Here is a 14416-nt window from a genome sequence, read left to right as displayed (position 1 = left end):
CAATATTAGAACAATTCAAACAAAAACACGTATCTATAGGGCGAAAAGAGGAGTAAATTTGTAATATCAATATATAAATGATAGAACAGTTAAGATTAAATTCTATTATTAATTTAAAATATAAATTTTAAGCAAGCTTCGTTATTGATTTAATGACCAATTAGTTCCCTAATAATTCATTTCGAAGATTTCATCTGGATCATTCTGTAAGTAATAATAATGAACTAGAAAGCCAACGCTTATATTACAATTCAATTACCATATAAAATGTAATCGTTCTCAAATGCAACTACTTTGATAATCATCTAATCAGGAACCGTTGAATTTTTATTTTAATCCAATTTAATTCAACGGAAAATAATACATACGGCCTTCTAAATAAAGTTGAATCTCCCGTAAAATAGAATAGCTTTAAACGTAGCCTCGCATTATCTTAAAGGCGTTAATATAGGCCATTCCTAGAAAGTGTTAAGCTGAACGAAAATGAACCCAGCCGCAGTGATACTTCGATTCAAAATTTTCAACGACACACGTTCGATTCCAATCCTCAACTGTAAATCGAATACCGTAACTTTGTAATCGAGATAGGAACGCAAAACGATCACCACTTGTGCCTTCGAAAAAACACAATCAAGGAATAAAACTCGAACAAAGATAGTCATATAACATTTGAAAAACTTAACAGCTTAATTACCTACATATGTTAAAGTCAGGACACGATTTATTTAGGCCCGTTCAACAATAAATTGTGGTAGAGACAATAAACTTATTCGCGGGACAGATAAAAAACGATTGAAGAAAACAAAGCGCATAATGAATTAAACAACATAATGAGCCGTCGATTTTGGGTCTCGGACTGGAAGTCACACACCTGCGGAGGAACCGAAATGTCTTCATTATACCGGGCGAACCCAAACAGGTGCATTTAGATTGAAAGACCGCTAGTTAAATGTATACTGCAATTCTGTTGTTATGAAGATCAGATCACGCTGTAATTATAGGAGAGCGGCCAACGGTTTTGATGATTTAGCTGATAATGTGGAGCTGGAAAAATTAAAAGATAATCCTAACTAAGACGTGCGTTCGAACTAGGGCCTATACATTTTTAGTCAAAAAAAAAATCATGAATTACACTAGCGACCCGCCCCGGCCTCGCACGGGTGCAATGCTGATACTAAATAGACCTTTTCAATGTGTACAATACTTAGTACATTATGTTGATAAATCTCGTAGGGATCAGCCTGAGTTTGCAATGTAAGCGGAACAAATGTCTTTATTTACATCACATTAGAAACCTCAAAAATAACAGTATTTCTCCACTATTTATTGGATGTTATTATACATATAAACCTTCCTCTTCAATCACTCTATCTATTTGAAAAAAACCGCATCAAAATCCGTTGCGTAGTTTTAAAGATTTAAGCATACATAGGGATATAGGGACAGAGAAAGCGACTTTGTTTTATACTATGTAGTGATAATACAGTTTTTACCAAAAATATATACACCACAATAGATTCAAAATAACAACGCATCATTAAAATCTATGCTATCAAATCTTTTTTCCATTTCTTGTATCGCCCACAAAGTCATCAAGGAAATTCCCTACTAATAAGCTACAAGTTCCCCGCCACGATATCCCTTAAGGGACACACCAATCACCGACATCGCCGCTAAAGCACTAAAGAAACCCTCAAAATTTTAGAAGTTCCAGAGGGATTTTTAAAAAGTCATCTCAGATTGCAGCTAACCCGCCGTATACACAAAGTCACGATCCCGGTAATTGTTTCGCTCGCTCCGTTGACAGGCACCCCGGGGACGCGCCGATTGGCGGGAATCTCGCAAGATGGCGTCCGACCTCGCCTGACCTATCCGTCAAGTGAAGACAGAACATCTGTTTTAGCATGTCCGCTTGGCAGTTAATAAACGTTCCATACACAAACTTTTGAATTTAGAATACGTTTTCGTCGAACCGTTGACAGATCTTGGTGGATTTATTTGGCATTTGTCTATGGATTCCCGGAAAGAGTATCCACTTAATTATGTGATTTAGTTCTGAGCGCGAATGTCATCTGTTTAAAAACAAAGTTTTTTTGAATTAATTCTTCAGCATATTTTTCATTAGATTTTTAAACTGAATAGAATTCTTTAGTATTATTCTTTAAAAGTATTTTATGAGAGTTTCAGAAAATTAAACAGCCATTAAGAATAAGTGACAGAGTGAAAAGGGATTGAGTGGGTCTCATGCTCAATCAACGTTATAAGAACAAATTATAGGACAGATTAAACTGAATAAAGGGGTTGAAACTCCCGGGTAACGGTTCGTTCGCAATTTCCGAAATACTCCAAGAAATATGCAGAGAAACTTTGATTGTACATCACTTGAGCTTGTTTACAACAGTCGTTAGCGTGTCGGACGATCATTCTGGAATTCTTCTATTTATTACCCCTTACATTGTTTACACTTTACGCAACTGCGTGGGAAATATGATTTATGCGAAAAATTTTGGTTAGTGATGAATATAACTTTTAGTATTTTTACGATATTTCGCCTATGTTTTTTTTTGCACGGATTGCTTGGAAGAGATCTAATAAGGAATAATGCTGGCCCTTGCTGCCGTGTTTATATATTTCATAAATTCAAAATAAAACGCTTGATAGTTATACTGATATTAAAAACATTAAAAAAAATTACATTCCTGTGAAATTCAAATAAGCAAACTTTTAACTAAATTTTCAGTATCAATATAAGTTCTAGCTTTCAAAAGTAATATTTTTTTATAATTTTCTGTTTACATAGAATTTCTTTTTGTTTTTTTATGTATGATGTTCAGTGAAACATGGACTCATATTGCCAGAAGGCTCGCAAGCGCACTGCCGGCATTTTACGAATTGTTACGCGCTTTTCTTGAAGAACCCTAAGTTGAATTGGTTCGGAAATACTTTAGTGGGCAGCTGGTTCCACATGGTGTTGGTATGCAGCAAAAACTGCTGTTATCATAATCATAAATGAAATTTAAATAGTGAATTTAATGAAATTTAAATAGTGAATTTAATGAAATTTAAATAGTAAATTTAATGAAATTTTAATAAAAATACAAACAAAGACGTGGACTGTACCATTCCTAAAAAGGCCGGCAACGCGCTTGCGAGGCTTCTGACAACATGAGTATCCAAGGGCAGCGGTATAACTTAACATCAGTTGAGCCTCCTGTTAGATAAAAATCACTAAAACCAGTCAAATTGTGGAATTAAAATTTTTTTTATGTTCAATGTAATAAATTATCGTATTCATACAATGTGACGAGATATCCACAAATCATACTCGAAAAGTCGGAGCATCACAATATATTCTCATTTCTCACAATTGAAACGCAATGTGAATTATACGAAACGGAAATTTGTGTCCGTTACGCTGAAACAAAACTTCAATTCACTTGTCTTCTGTGAATGCGATGTCAAAAGGAAATTAATTGCACCTTGAGGATCAACAGATCGGAACATTACGGCATCTTCTATATTCGTAAGTTATATTAGGCAACAATTAAAAGAAAGGTAAGACTTCCAATGTGTGTGTGAGCAGTGTTGGCCTAGTGGCTTCAGCTTGCGACTCTCATCCCTGAGGTCGTAGGTCTGATCCCCGGCTGTGCACCAATGGACTTTCTTTCTATGTGCGCATTTAACATTCGCTTGAACGGTGAAGGAAAACATCGTGAGGACACCGACCCGTCTTAGACCCAAAAAGTCGACGGCGTGTGAGGCACAGGAGGCGGATCACTTGTCTATTAGATTGAAAAATGATCATGAAACCGATTCAGAAATCTGAGGCCAGGCCGAAAGAGGTTGTAGTGCTGGTTTTTTTTAAGACTTCCAATATTATTGTTTTGTTTGAAATCCCATACAAAAATGAGCCGTAAAAATTATAAAATGGATCATATAATAAATACTGAGCAGTTTAATGGGCAGTTACGAGTCGGCCATCCTAAACCTAACCTAAAACTGCCGAACTGCCCATTCCATAATTTTTACCAGACATTTGTTTACTAGTCTGCTTACGTATATTCAGTCCTGACATTGTAAGACGAAATACCTAGCCAATTGTTTTTTTACGTCTATTTTTCGTTTACTGTAGCACAAATTTACCCAGCAATTATAGCAAAAATAACTGCCCATTCTTTTTTTATACTGATCATAATAACTTCTCGTATATTAAAATTAGTTCCCTTTTAAATATTGCATAAACAATTCCGTCCAGTGACAGATTTTTTAAACGGTAACTAATGTATTTGAGAGACGTATCTATGTAACTTGGTAAATTTACAATTAATTTAACTTCTTTTCTGACGTTCATAAGTGTACTTGTTTACCTATATGAATAAAGAGTTTGATACTGCTCAACCTTTGATACGATTAAATTTCAAAGAAAGAGGCAAATGTACTGTAGACAAAATAACATTTTCATAATTTATGTCGATGGTTTATCTGAATAAAGGTTTATATTAGTCATGGTAATTATACAGTAATATGCTGTAATTTCCGATTCAGGACCTACAATGCGATCATTTACGATTGAGCCATTAAATGAAAGTATCATGTCGTAAATACCTTTCATCTTCCCGTAATGACGCTCAAACAAAAACCATATTTTTATTACTTGCAAATATGGGAATGTTAACGTGAAATTTATTACCCCGAGGTAGAAATAAAGTGTGATAAAACGTAAAATTTTACGGTCTCGCCTTGCTTATTTTACGCTCATAAATTCTTCGGTAATATTTTTAGCAATAAACAAATTTTCGTAACAATTTGCACAAACCTTTTTAATGACTTCATCCAGGGTGATATCTGAAACAAAACATAGTTTGTCAGTAAAACTTTCAAAATTGTCTCTTGGTACCTTTAGCGTCCAAGCGGCGATATGCCTCAGTGAATATTAAAAAAAAAAAATATATGGGACAAACCAGCCTATGGGCCGCCCAAAAACGGCAGTCATCGCAGCCAATGGAAACCCATTTTCAGTGAGTGCGTTGCCGGCGTTTTGCGTGGTGCGTTAAAGAAGGAGTATACTCATACTTTGAACAATTGGATGTCGTATCTCTCAGGGAAGACCCCACCGGAAGTCAATTCCACAGTTCGCTAGCAAACGAAAGTGTCTTGTGACTGTGGAAGACTTCTAGCCATCAAGGTGATTGAAATGATTAGTTGATACAGGTCATACGGTGATGAAACGAGGTCAACCCAAACAACTCTTCAGAACACTTACAAAATAGTGTAGGTATCTTCTCTTCTTCTCCGTAGTTTTCATTACTGAAGGTGCCTGTCTTGGAAAGCCCTAACCGATACGTCAACTTGCTGTCTCCACATCACTCTAACTTGTCTCAGTGCATTAGGGATGTCGAGATACAATTGTCTTCATTTGTTCAGACCATCGGGTTCCGACCACGAATTCTCCTACCATCACTACTACCATTACACCTACCATTACCAGCTAGTCGAGAATGTAAAAATCTATCCTGGCAATATATCCAAAGTAGCTAAACAATCGTTTGTAAATATAACAGCAATACCACAGTTGTTGTATGCAAGTTCAATAAGGTTCTCTTAATTATCCGTACTAGACTATCTAAAGTTGGTAATTCTTTTTTGGGAATAGGGATACCTTTCTTTAATAAAATCCCAGAGGCTCTTTTACCTCTGCCTTTTAATAAAAGAAATGTATTAAAGAAAGGCTGTGTAAAAAGGCTTACTATAAAGTTAACGATTATTTAGTTGATAAAGGGGCCTGGGTCTAGTGCTAGACAGGCTACTAATTAATTTTCGATATTTGTTCTCAAATAAGTATTGTTTGACATAGTCATTTTGTATGATGATTTGCTATTTTAAAAGAGTACCGAGAATTTTACGCCGGCTTTTTCTTTTGGCCTACACCCTCTGTCTTCTTTGCCGATGAGTAGGGATGTCTACCGATTCAAATTTAATGACGTGGAATAAGTGATACCTGTGTCTTATATTCCATAATATTTTTTTTTTTAATATCCACCCTGGGAACAAAAACTTATTACTTAAAACTACTTAAAAATAATGAAAGGCGTTTATGAATAATATTACTTGACCAACCCATCTGATACACTTGAACGTAGAAAAATCTTAAAATCCATATTGAACAAACAGTTCCGAGTCGAGATCCAAAACTGAGTTTTCTTATCGTTTAACATTCTGTGCTAGTTTGAGGACGTTCAAGTTTTGCAGAGTTAAATGTGTTGGTGGTCGTGTTTAACATTTGTTTGCTATAACTTTAAATGAGGCAATCAGTATTAATTTGAAAATACAGAAAGCATTCTAGAAATCAAGTGAAAGAAAGGAAAAATATACTTATATTGCACTATTATTAGGTATTTCCGGCGGAATTCGACTTAGGGTCCTTGAAGAAAAGTGCGTACCGATTTCTAAAAGGCCGGCATTGCACTTGCGAGTCTATGTTATATATGTATCACTTAACATCAGGCCTCCAGCTATATATAAATAAAATATATAATGTTTAGATATTTCATCTCAAAAATATTACAATGATATATGAGATTACATTTAAACTAAGAATCTACTTGTGTTACATGTTCCTGTGTGCATTCACCAAATACCCTCAGTATTTAGATAAAATGTAATATTTAAAAAGTTCTTTGAAGATGTTTGGCGTTTGCTAACTTTACAGTATTGATATATTTTTTTGTTGAAACTAGTTTAGCCTATGCTTCTTTATAAAATTAGAGTTATAATTGTAAATTGTTAAAATATATTTTTTTACTATTGATTGATGAATCGAATGACAAAAATGTAATTAGATAGCATGAAGCGCTACGTGCGACTCTCTTCCCTAAGGTCGTAGGTTAGATCCCCGGCTGTGCACCAATGGTATTTATTTCTATGTGCTCATATAACATTCGTTCGAACGAACGGAAAACATAGTGAGGGAACCGGCTTGCTTTTACCCAAAAAGCCGATGGTGTTTGGCACAGGAAGCTGATCACCTACTTGCCTATTAGATTGACAAATGATTATGAAACAGATACAGAAATGTGAGGCCCAAAACTAAAAAGATTGTAGCGCCACTGATTTATTACTATTTTTTTAAGCCTTTAATTTTGGTTAGTACAAATTCTAACTTTATTAAAAAAAATAATTACAGAATAACCACGTGTAGTTAAATTCTTCACAGACGTAACCATATTACTTTAATGATAAATTTAACAATAAAAATCTTAAAAATAACGCGATAGATCACTTTTTCATCATCCACATCATTACCCATATAAAAACGGTCTATAATGATGCCACTTTCAAACCCTTCACGCGTTCATGTACCTGCGGGTTGCGCGAGCGCATCTCTCGTCCCTTTCCCTCCCTCTGCCTTTGTATAGCCGTCTCGCGTAGATCTTCGTGGCGCTCTGAGCAAACAACATACGCTCAGAATTAAGCAATTATGGTTAATTTCGAATCCCCATGGCCGGTCGTGTCGGCGAGAGAATGTGTTATTTCGAATTGTAATTTGTGAGAAGGCATCCGCCGAGCAGCTGTAAATTATACACTAGATATAGGTAATTTTTAAATGGAATATTAGGGTACTACTGGGAGTGTTACGCTTGACTTTACTGTTAGGAATTGGACGAAGCTTTAGAAAGCGTTTTAATTCGGTTATAAATGGGTTTTAATTATATTTTACACCTCCCAAGATACGTTTAATGCTGCGTATAAAGCCTCGAAAACTAAGATCACCGACGTTACAGCTGAAATGGAAATTAGCAGGCCATTTTGTAAGGTGTACAGAAAAAGTTTTTGACGAAGGGAATTTTGCCGCGCACCACCACCAGCTACACACTGATGTATTCCTGAACCAATTCGACTTAGGGTCCTTTAAGGAAAGAGCGTACCAATTCTTAAAAGGCTGGCAGCGCGCTTGTGATTACGCGGTATCATTTAACATCAGGTGAGCTGTCTGCCCATTTTCTTCCTGTTACATAAAAAAGGAGACTAAGAACTGATCCAAATGGAAAGTTCAGGAGGAGGCCCTTACCCAAAAGGGGTACATGCAGAACACAAAGAAACGGAAAGAACCATAGCTAAACACATTTGATATATGATTAACAGTATGGAATTAAAGTGGTTTTATTATTATTAATACTTAATATAAAGCCTCGTGCCTGAATACACACACATAAATATATATGACACGGGCCACATATATAAATATGACATACACTTGCTGAAAGTATAGAGCTGTAGAGTTACTAGGTTAAATTGAAACACTATGTTGGATAATCATTGAAGAGTGTTTTTTTAATTTCTACCTATTTTTGATAAAATCATAATTTTTTTACAAAACCGAGCCGTCAAATCGAATGTATTTATGAACAATTCTGGAAGACAAAGTGATTAATTCGTGGTCAGTTTGACACCAGACACCCACCAGCGACCCAGGTAATATGATTGGACGTTTCCATATAAATTAAAACACGGGCGGAGTCTATTGGTATAATTAAAAAGCTTAGATCATTATCACCCTCATGGTAGAATAAATGATGGTGCGTATTGTCTTGTTAAATAAAATTACGTATATTATGAAGTCATTTGAAATGTGAAAATATTATAAATTTTCATGTTTATAGCCTATTATAAAGCTGGTTCTTGATACATTTTATTGTAGTTTTAGAGAGGTTTGTTCAAATTGTTACGTATTTATATTTCCTAAGGAATGCATTCTAGTTTTTATGTACTTCTTGTACATAAAACACACTTAGACGCTCATTTGGTCTGTTGTGCGTAAAGTCTTGGCTAATTAAGTTAGCCCAGCTCCTTCCTGAATCTCACTTCAATATAAAAAATGTGATTTTTTGGTTCTTATTCACTGAGGATGTGTATATAGTAAGTAGGTGATCAGGCAGGTACATATTTTGAAAATCTTTGGGTCTATAAATTTTCTTTGCAATAATAGCACAAAATATAATTTCAGATATATTTGTGCACACAATTTTGTGAATACCCCAAAAATTCTTGTGCCATGTCGACAAACCAGCCAGGTTTCCGGCGAGTAATTGTAAATAGGCCAGTTTCAAATAAGTTTTTAATGAACATTGTTTTTCTGTGAATGTATTGAGGGGAGCGCACAATGCACGAATAATAAAAACGAGGAATTAAAAATTAATGTTTAATTTCTCCTTTGTACGTCAAATTTACGACGTGCCGTTGTTAATATACTCGAAATTTCTTTATAAACTTCACAGCGATCAGTAAATTATGATTTCGATAACTGAAGGGTAAGTATTAACGAGATTTATATTTTTAAGCTTTAGTTTTCTTATAGAACAGGGGGCAAACGGACAGGAAGCTCACCTGATGTTAAGTGATACCGCCGCCCATGGACGCAATGCCAGAGGGTTCGCGAGTGCGTTGCCGGCCTTTTAAAAATTGTATCGCTCTTTTCTTGAATGAGCCTAAGTCGAATTGGTTCGGAAATACTTTAGAGGCCAGCTGATATTCATCTTCTTTTGGTGCCTCTCCATTACGGGACGTTGCCGTTAGTATCGTGAAGCGTCCAGATGCAGCAACTCCTTCGCAATACTATATAATGGGAAGAGAAGAAAATTAAAATTGGTACGCTCTTTTCTTGAAGGACCCTAAGTCGAATTGGGTCGGAAATACTTCGGTTAGCAACTGATTCCACATAGCACCACCACCGCGGTGAAAGCTGCCTTGAGAAACGCTCAATTGTGGAACGACGGACGTCGAGGTGATACGGATGGTATTTTGTATTCTGCCTTGACGTCCTATAATGAAATTCACGTGTACGCAACTTTCCTTTCCTGCATATGTTATATTCATAAAATTTATTATTAAATAAACTTTTCAGTCTTTAAAATTCAATTTAAAGCTATCAAACCTTAAGTCTAATATTAAACCTTAAGTCTATACAATGGGCAAAATACTGTTTTAATTAATCATAATCTTAACTTTACATCCCTTCATTTAATATCCCTTCCGTAACTACTTAGTATTAAATGTAACATCGAAATTCTTTATAGAGATTTAGCATTAATAAACCACTTTACACAGTTGTTTGTTAGCAACATAACACCGCCACGTCGAACTAATGAGTGAAGTCACTTCACTTAACATTAAGTAATGTGGTTTAGGTTACATACGCTTATCATGTCGACTAATTATCACTGTCATGTATACTGTCGCGGTTTACAAGTGAGTTCGAAATTCGAATAGTTTATAAGTACTATACAGGGTGGAAAATCACGGTTATTATTACGTATTTTTTATTTCGTTGTAGGCTCATTCAATAAGCTATTCGTATCACTAAAAACCACGGCCTCTTCATAACTGCGTATTAAAAATGTTTCAGAAAGGAACATTCTAGTATTAGTGACGGTTGTCCCGGTTAAAGCGAGAGAGAACTTGAAGCCGCAACGCGGTACTGTAGGAACTACCCGAGGAGGTTTTAGTGGGTATTGATCACAAGTTATGATTAATATTCGGGTTCGATTCCCAACTAAGAAATATGTCATTAAAACAGTTTCTTGCCCATTTAAAAGACTAAGTTTTTTTATTTATGGCTTTAAATTGAATTTTAAAAGCGCTAAAAAGTTCATTTAATAATCATTTTTATAAATGCAGAACAATAAGTATTGCGCCATGACCGCTACCTCCTTTAATTAATTATATTGGGTAAAATCCAGGGTAAACGGTGTGTTGGTAGAAGGAAATATTCATGGCTTTACAACATTAGGGAGTGGACGGGTATTGCGAAGGAGTTGCTGCATCTGGACAAGACACGCTTCACGATACTAACGGCAAAGTCCTGTACTGGAGAGGCACCAAAACAAGAAGATGTATATCAGCTGCCCACTTAAGTATTTCTGAACCAATTCGATTTAGGCTCATTCAAGAAAAGAGCGATACAATTTTTAAAAGGCCAGCAGCGCACTCGTGAGCCCTCTCGCATTGAGTGTCCATGGGCGGCGGTATCAGGTGAGCCTCCTGCCAATTTTCTACAGAAAAAAACCTAAAAATATTTTATAAAACTTTAATATTTCAATGTGATAACTGTTTGCATGACACACGGTAATGGTTGATGCAAATTTCGGGGTGCTTAGTTAACGCTTTGTCACTAATAGAGCTTTTGAATATTAATTCGCGTGATAATATTAAAGCTCCGTCTAGGTGAACTGAATTTCAAGGTATTCACGCGGTTTTAGTTTTTGGGCTCTTGCCTACGAAAATTATTAATTAATAAGTGTTTTCTTAGTCATTTTGAAAGTATTTAAAATTTCACAGTGTTCGTTCAAAATCCTTTTTATTTTGCTTAAATCATACATTCATACAAGAGAAGTGTTGGCCTAATAGCGTCAGTGTCTTCACCCATATTCCTGAGATAATGCGTTCGAATCACTTCTTCCACTTGCTTCCAAGGTGAAATATCGTTAGGAATCTGCCATATTTTAAAAACAAACAATTATGTCGTCTATAAAATAAATAATTATAAAGTGACGATAACAATCTACGGCCAAGAACCATTAAAATATTCAAATTTATAATATTAAAAATTTCCGCAATTAAACAATCTGAATCAGTGCGGAACAACTAGGCAATTGGAATTGCTACTAGGTGTAATCCGACAGTTTGCCCACAGTGCCTGAATATTCAATAATTCATCGTCCAATTATATATTATTAATATCCATTTATCTTGTACTTGTTGTTATTAAAAGGCCGCCAACGCACTTGCGAGCTCTCTGGCATGGAGTGTCCATGGGCTGCGTTATCATTTAACAACAGATGAACCTTCTGCCGTTTGCATTTGTTTTTATGAAAAAAATTAAAGGTATTTATTTTTTATTTAAAAAAAACTCATTACACCGTTTTTACTTGAGTATCTTCATAAACACAGTTTACCAGAATTGAAAGCGTATTTTAAATTGCAATTAAACTGATGTAGTTTTTATAAATAAAGGGGATTAAGATGTACTTCGTTGAGAATTTAATCAAATCGCTGTTTTATTATAAACATTTAGATTAAAATTAATGTCTTAGGTTCTTAGTAGTACCAACTCCATAGCCCTTTTTATTTATTTAACAAAATAGCTACCACTACAGAGTACTCCAATGCTATTACATTATATCACACACAAAATAATAGGTATATTTTTAGAAAAAAACAATACAACATTTAACAATTATGGATTAACACATTTACAAAAGCACTATTTCTTAGTAGACCTTTGTCAGTACACTCAACGGACAATCAAAAATGTCTGTGCTGTACATTAATTATTTTCATACATTGTGTCGTGTCATGTAGGCAATGTCTTTGGTAAAATAGCAATAGAACAAAAAACGCTATTTAGATGTTGTAGACTAAATAGCGAATAAGACGCGTCAGTTCAATAATAACGTTACGAAAGGAAATGCGATCGTTAATAATTTATGGGTATCTTTATGTTTTCCCGGTTTACTTGTAAACTGCTCAACTGAGCTTCATATAACATTTACTTCCTGTCAAAGTGGACTACATAGCAGAAACGAAAAGAGCAATGAATAAAAAAGCAAAAACAATACTAGTAAACATCATCCAATCAATTAAATAGCTAAAAAGCAGAAATATTACATACAACACGCAAAGCCAATAGCTTATAAAAATACGTGTGTATAATAATGTGATGATGTAGTGATAAAATAATATAAATAAATACGCCATAATGCGTGACAGAGTATGAGAACTATAGATTGTACCACCATAACATTTTTGTACCATATTCTTGCAAATATGGTACAAAAGTGCTCGGGAATGATCCGCTGATCCTGAGCTAAACTAACAAGTAAGCAATTATAACAGGTGAAATTTTGTATGGTATTCTCTGAAGGTGTATAAACCAAGGGTGTTAATTTCGGATCGGTTAGTATCAAAATGGCGGCTTTAATTTCCCTAACCCGGGAACCGTAAATTGTGTTTCTTCTTAACAATATCTATCTGTATCATAAAAATATATATCATTATAACTGTTTAAATACAGATATCACTGCTATATCACGACGAGCTTTATCATTTATTATTGATATTCTATTACTTATGAATATTTGTACAATTCACCATAAAATAATGCGCAATTACAAGAACCTGAACGCGGTGCCTTTCGATTTGTTTAAAACGTGTTTCGTGTTATAGAGTTAGCTACTTCTAATTTCTATCAAAATTTACTAAAAAAGTTACTCAAACGTAAGCAGAGCGCAATAATGTAAGCTTTGCTTAAGTAAATTTTCAATCCACTACAAATTCAGCCAAATCCTTTATTTAATGCAGCACAAATTCCATTTCATGAATAAATGATAAGGAGGTTGTTTGTAAATGAATGGGATTTTGAGAATATTCACGATTAATAATAATACGGATGAAGAAGTCATCTGAAATAGAATAAACATCCTTTGATACAAGTTGTTATATCAAAAGTTGTTATAATTCAAATATTGTTTTCCAGTCTTTGATAAAAACCGAGAATAAACCTTTCTTAAATATTCTATCTTGATTATTGATTGACTTGGCTGTTCTTCTCTTTTTAGTCCATTGAAATGTTACATTTGTTGAACATTTGTTAGAGGAAGCAATTTTATTTATGGTGCTTGTCCCCCGGCCGCCATCTTGGAAAAAGGGGTGCAAAAAAAGCTCTGGGGTCACCGGTACTATCTACCAGGATAAATCTTTAATAAGTGCCTGTGCACTTGAACCCCACGGCCCAAGAGTCTCTACTCCAAAGGGAACAAAATCGACGTTGGAGCAAGGACTCTTATATTTGTGCAGTTTATTATTTGCCGCCTGTTTAAAAAATTATATTCATTTTGCGTTGATTATTGTTGACGTATAAAATCACAAGTCGAGACGCTTAGACCATTATTCAAGAACGAAAATAACTCAATTACCATGTAGAATAATGAAGACATAATGTATGCGATGTTAAACCTTGAGCAAACTATCCCGCTCCATAAATTATAATCAACGAGACAATCAAATTAAAAAATAAAAATCCTCATGCAGAAACCATCGCAGATTGGAATTAAGTCATCACTACTCAACGATACAGCAAGAGGCTCTCAAACTTTGCTGAATATTGTACATCGTTCAAGAAACAGTGTTTTTGAAGTGAAACTTCTTTAGACGCATGAGGGTAAATATTTTAATGATGAAACGCAATAATAATAATATTAGCATCACGAAGATGTGCAGCGTTTTTGTCGAAGAAAAGGGAGAGGCCGATTGAGAGAGAGTGAGAAAGGGCTAACATGGCATGAATCAAATGGAGCGAGAGTAGGGAGCAAGCAAGATGGAGAGAGAGAGTGAGATAGAGCTAACGTCGCATCACGCACAA

General features: G+C 35.0%; 1 protein-coding gene across 2 annotated transcripts in view; it reads right to left on the bottom strand.

Annotated features, from left to right (window-relative positions):
- Positions 1 to 14416, bottom strand: part of LOC125054274 — a 183617-nt gene that overhangs the window by 85303 nt on the left and 83898 nt on the right. For both annotated transcript variants that reach the window (XM_047656032.1, XM_047656033.1), the window contains one exon: positions 4817 to 4845. The gene's annotated coding sequence lies outside the window, so the exon portion shown is untranslated. The remainder of the gene's footprint in view (positions 1 to 4816; positions 4846 to 14416) is intronic.

The sequence above is a fragment of the Pieris napi genome, chromosome 12, assembly GCF_905475465.1.
Source record: "Pieris napi chromosome 12, ilPieNapi1.2, whole genome shotgun sequence".
In the NCBI taxonomy this organism is placed as follows: Eukaryota; Metazoa; Arthropoda; class Insecta; order Lepidoptera; family Pieridae; genus Pieris; species Pieris napi.
This window is presented reverse-complemented; position numbering and strand designations above follow the sequence as displayed.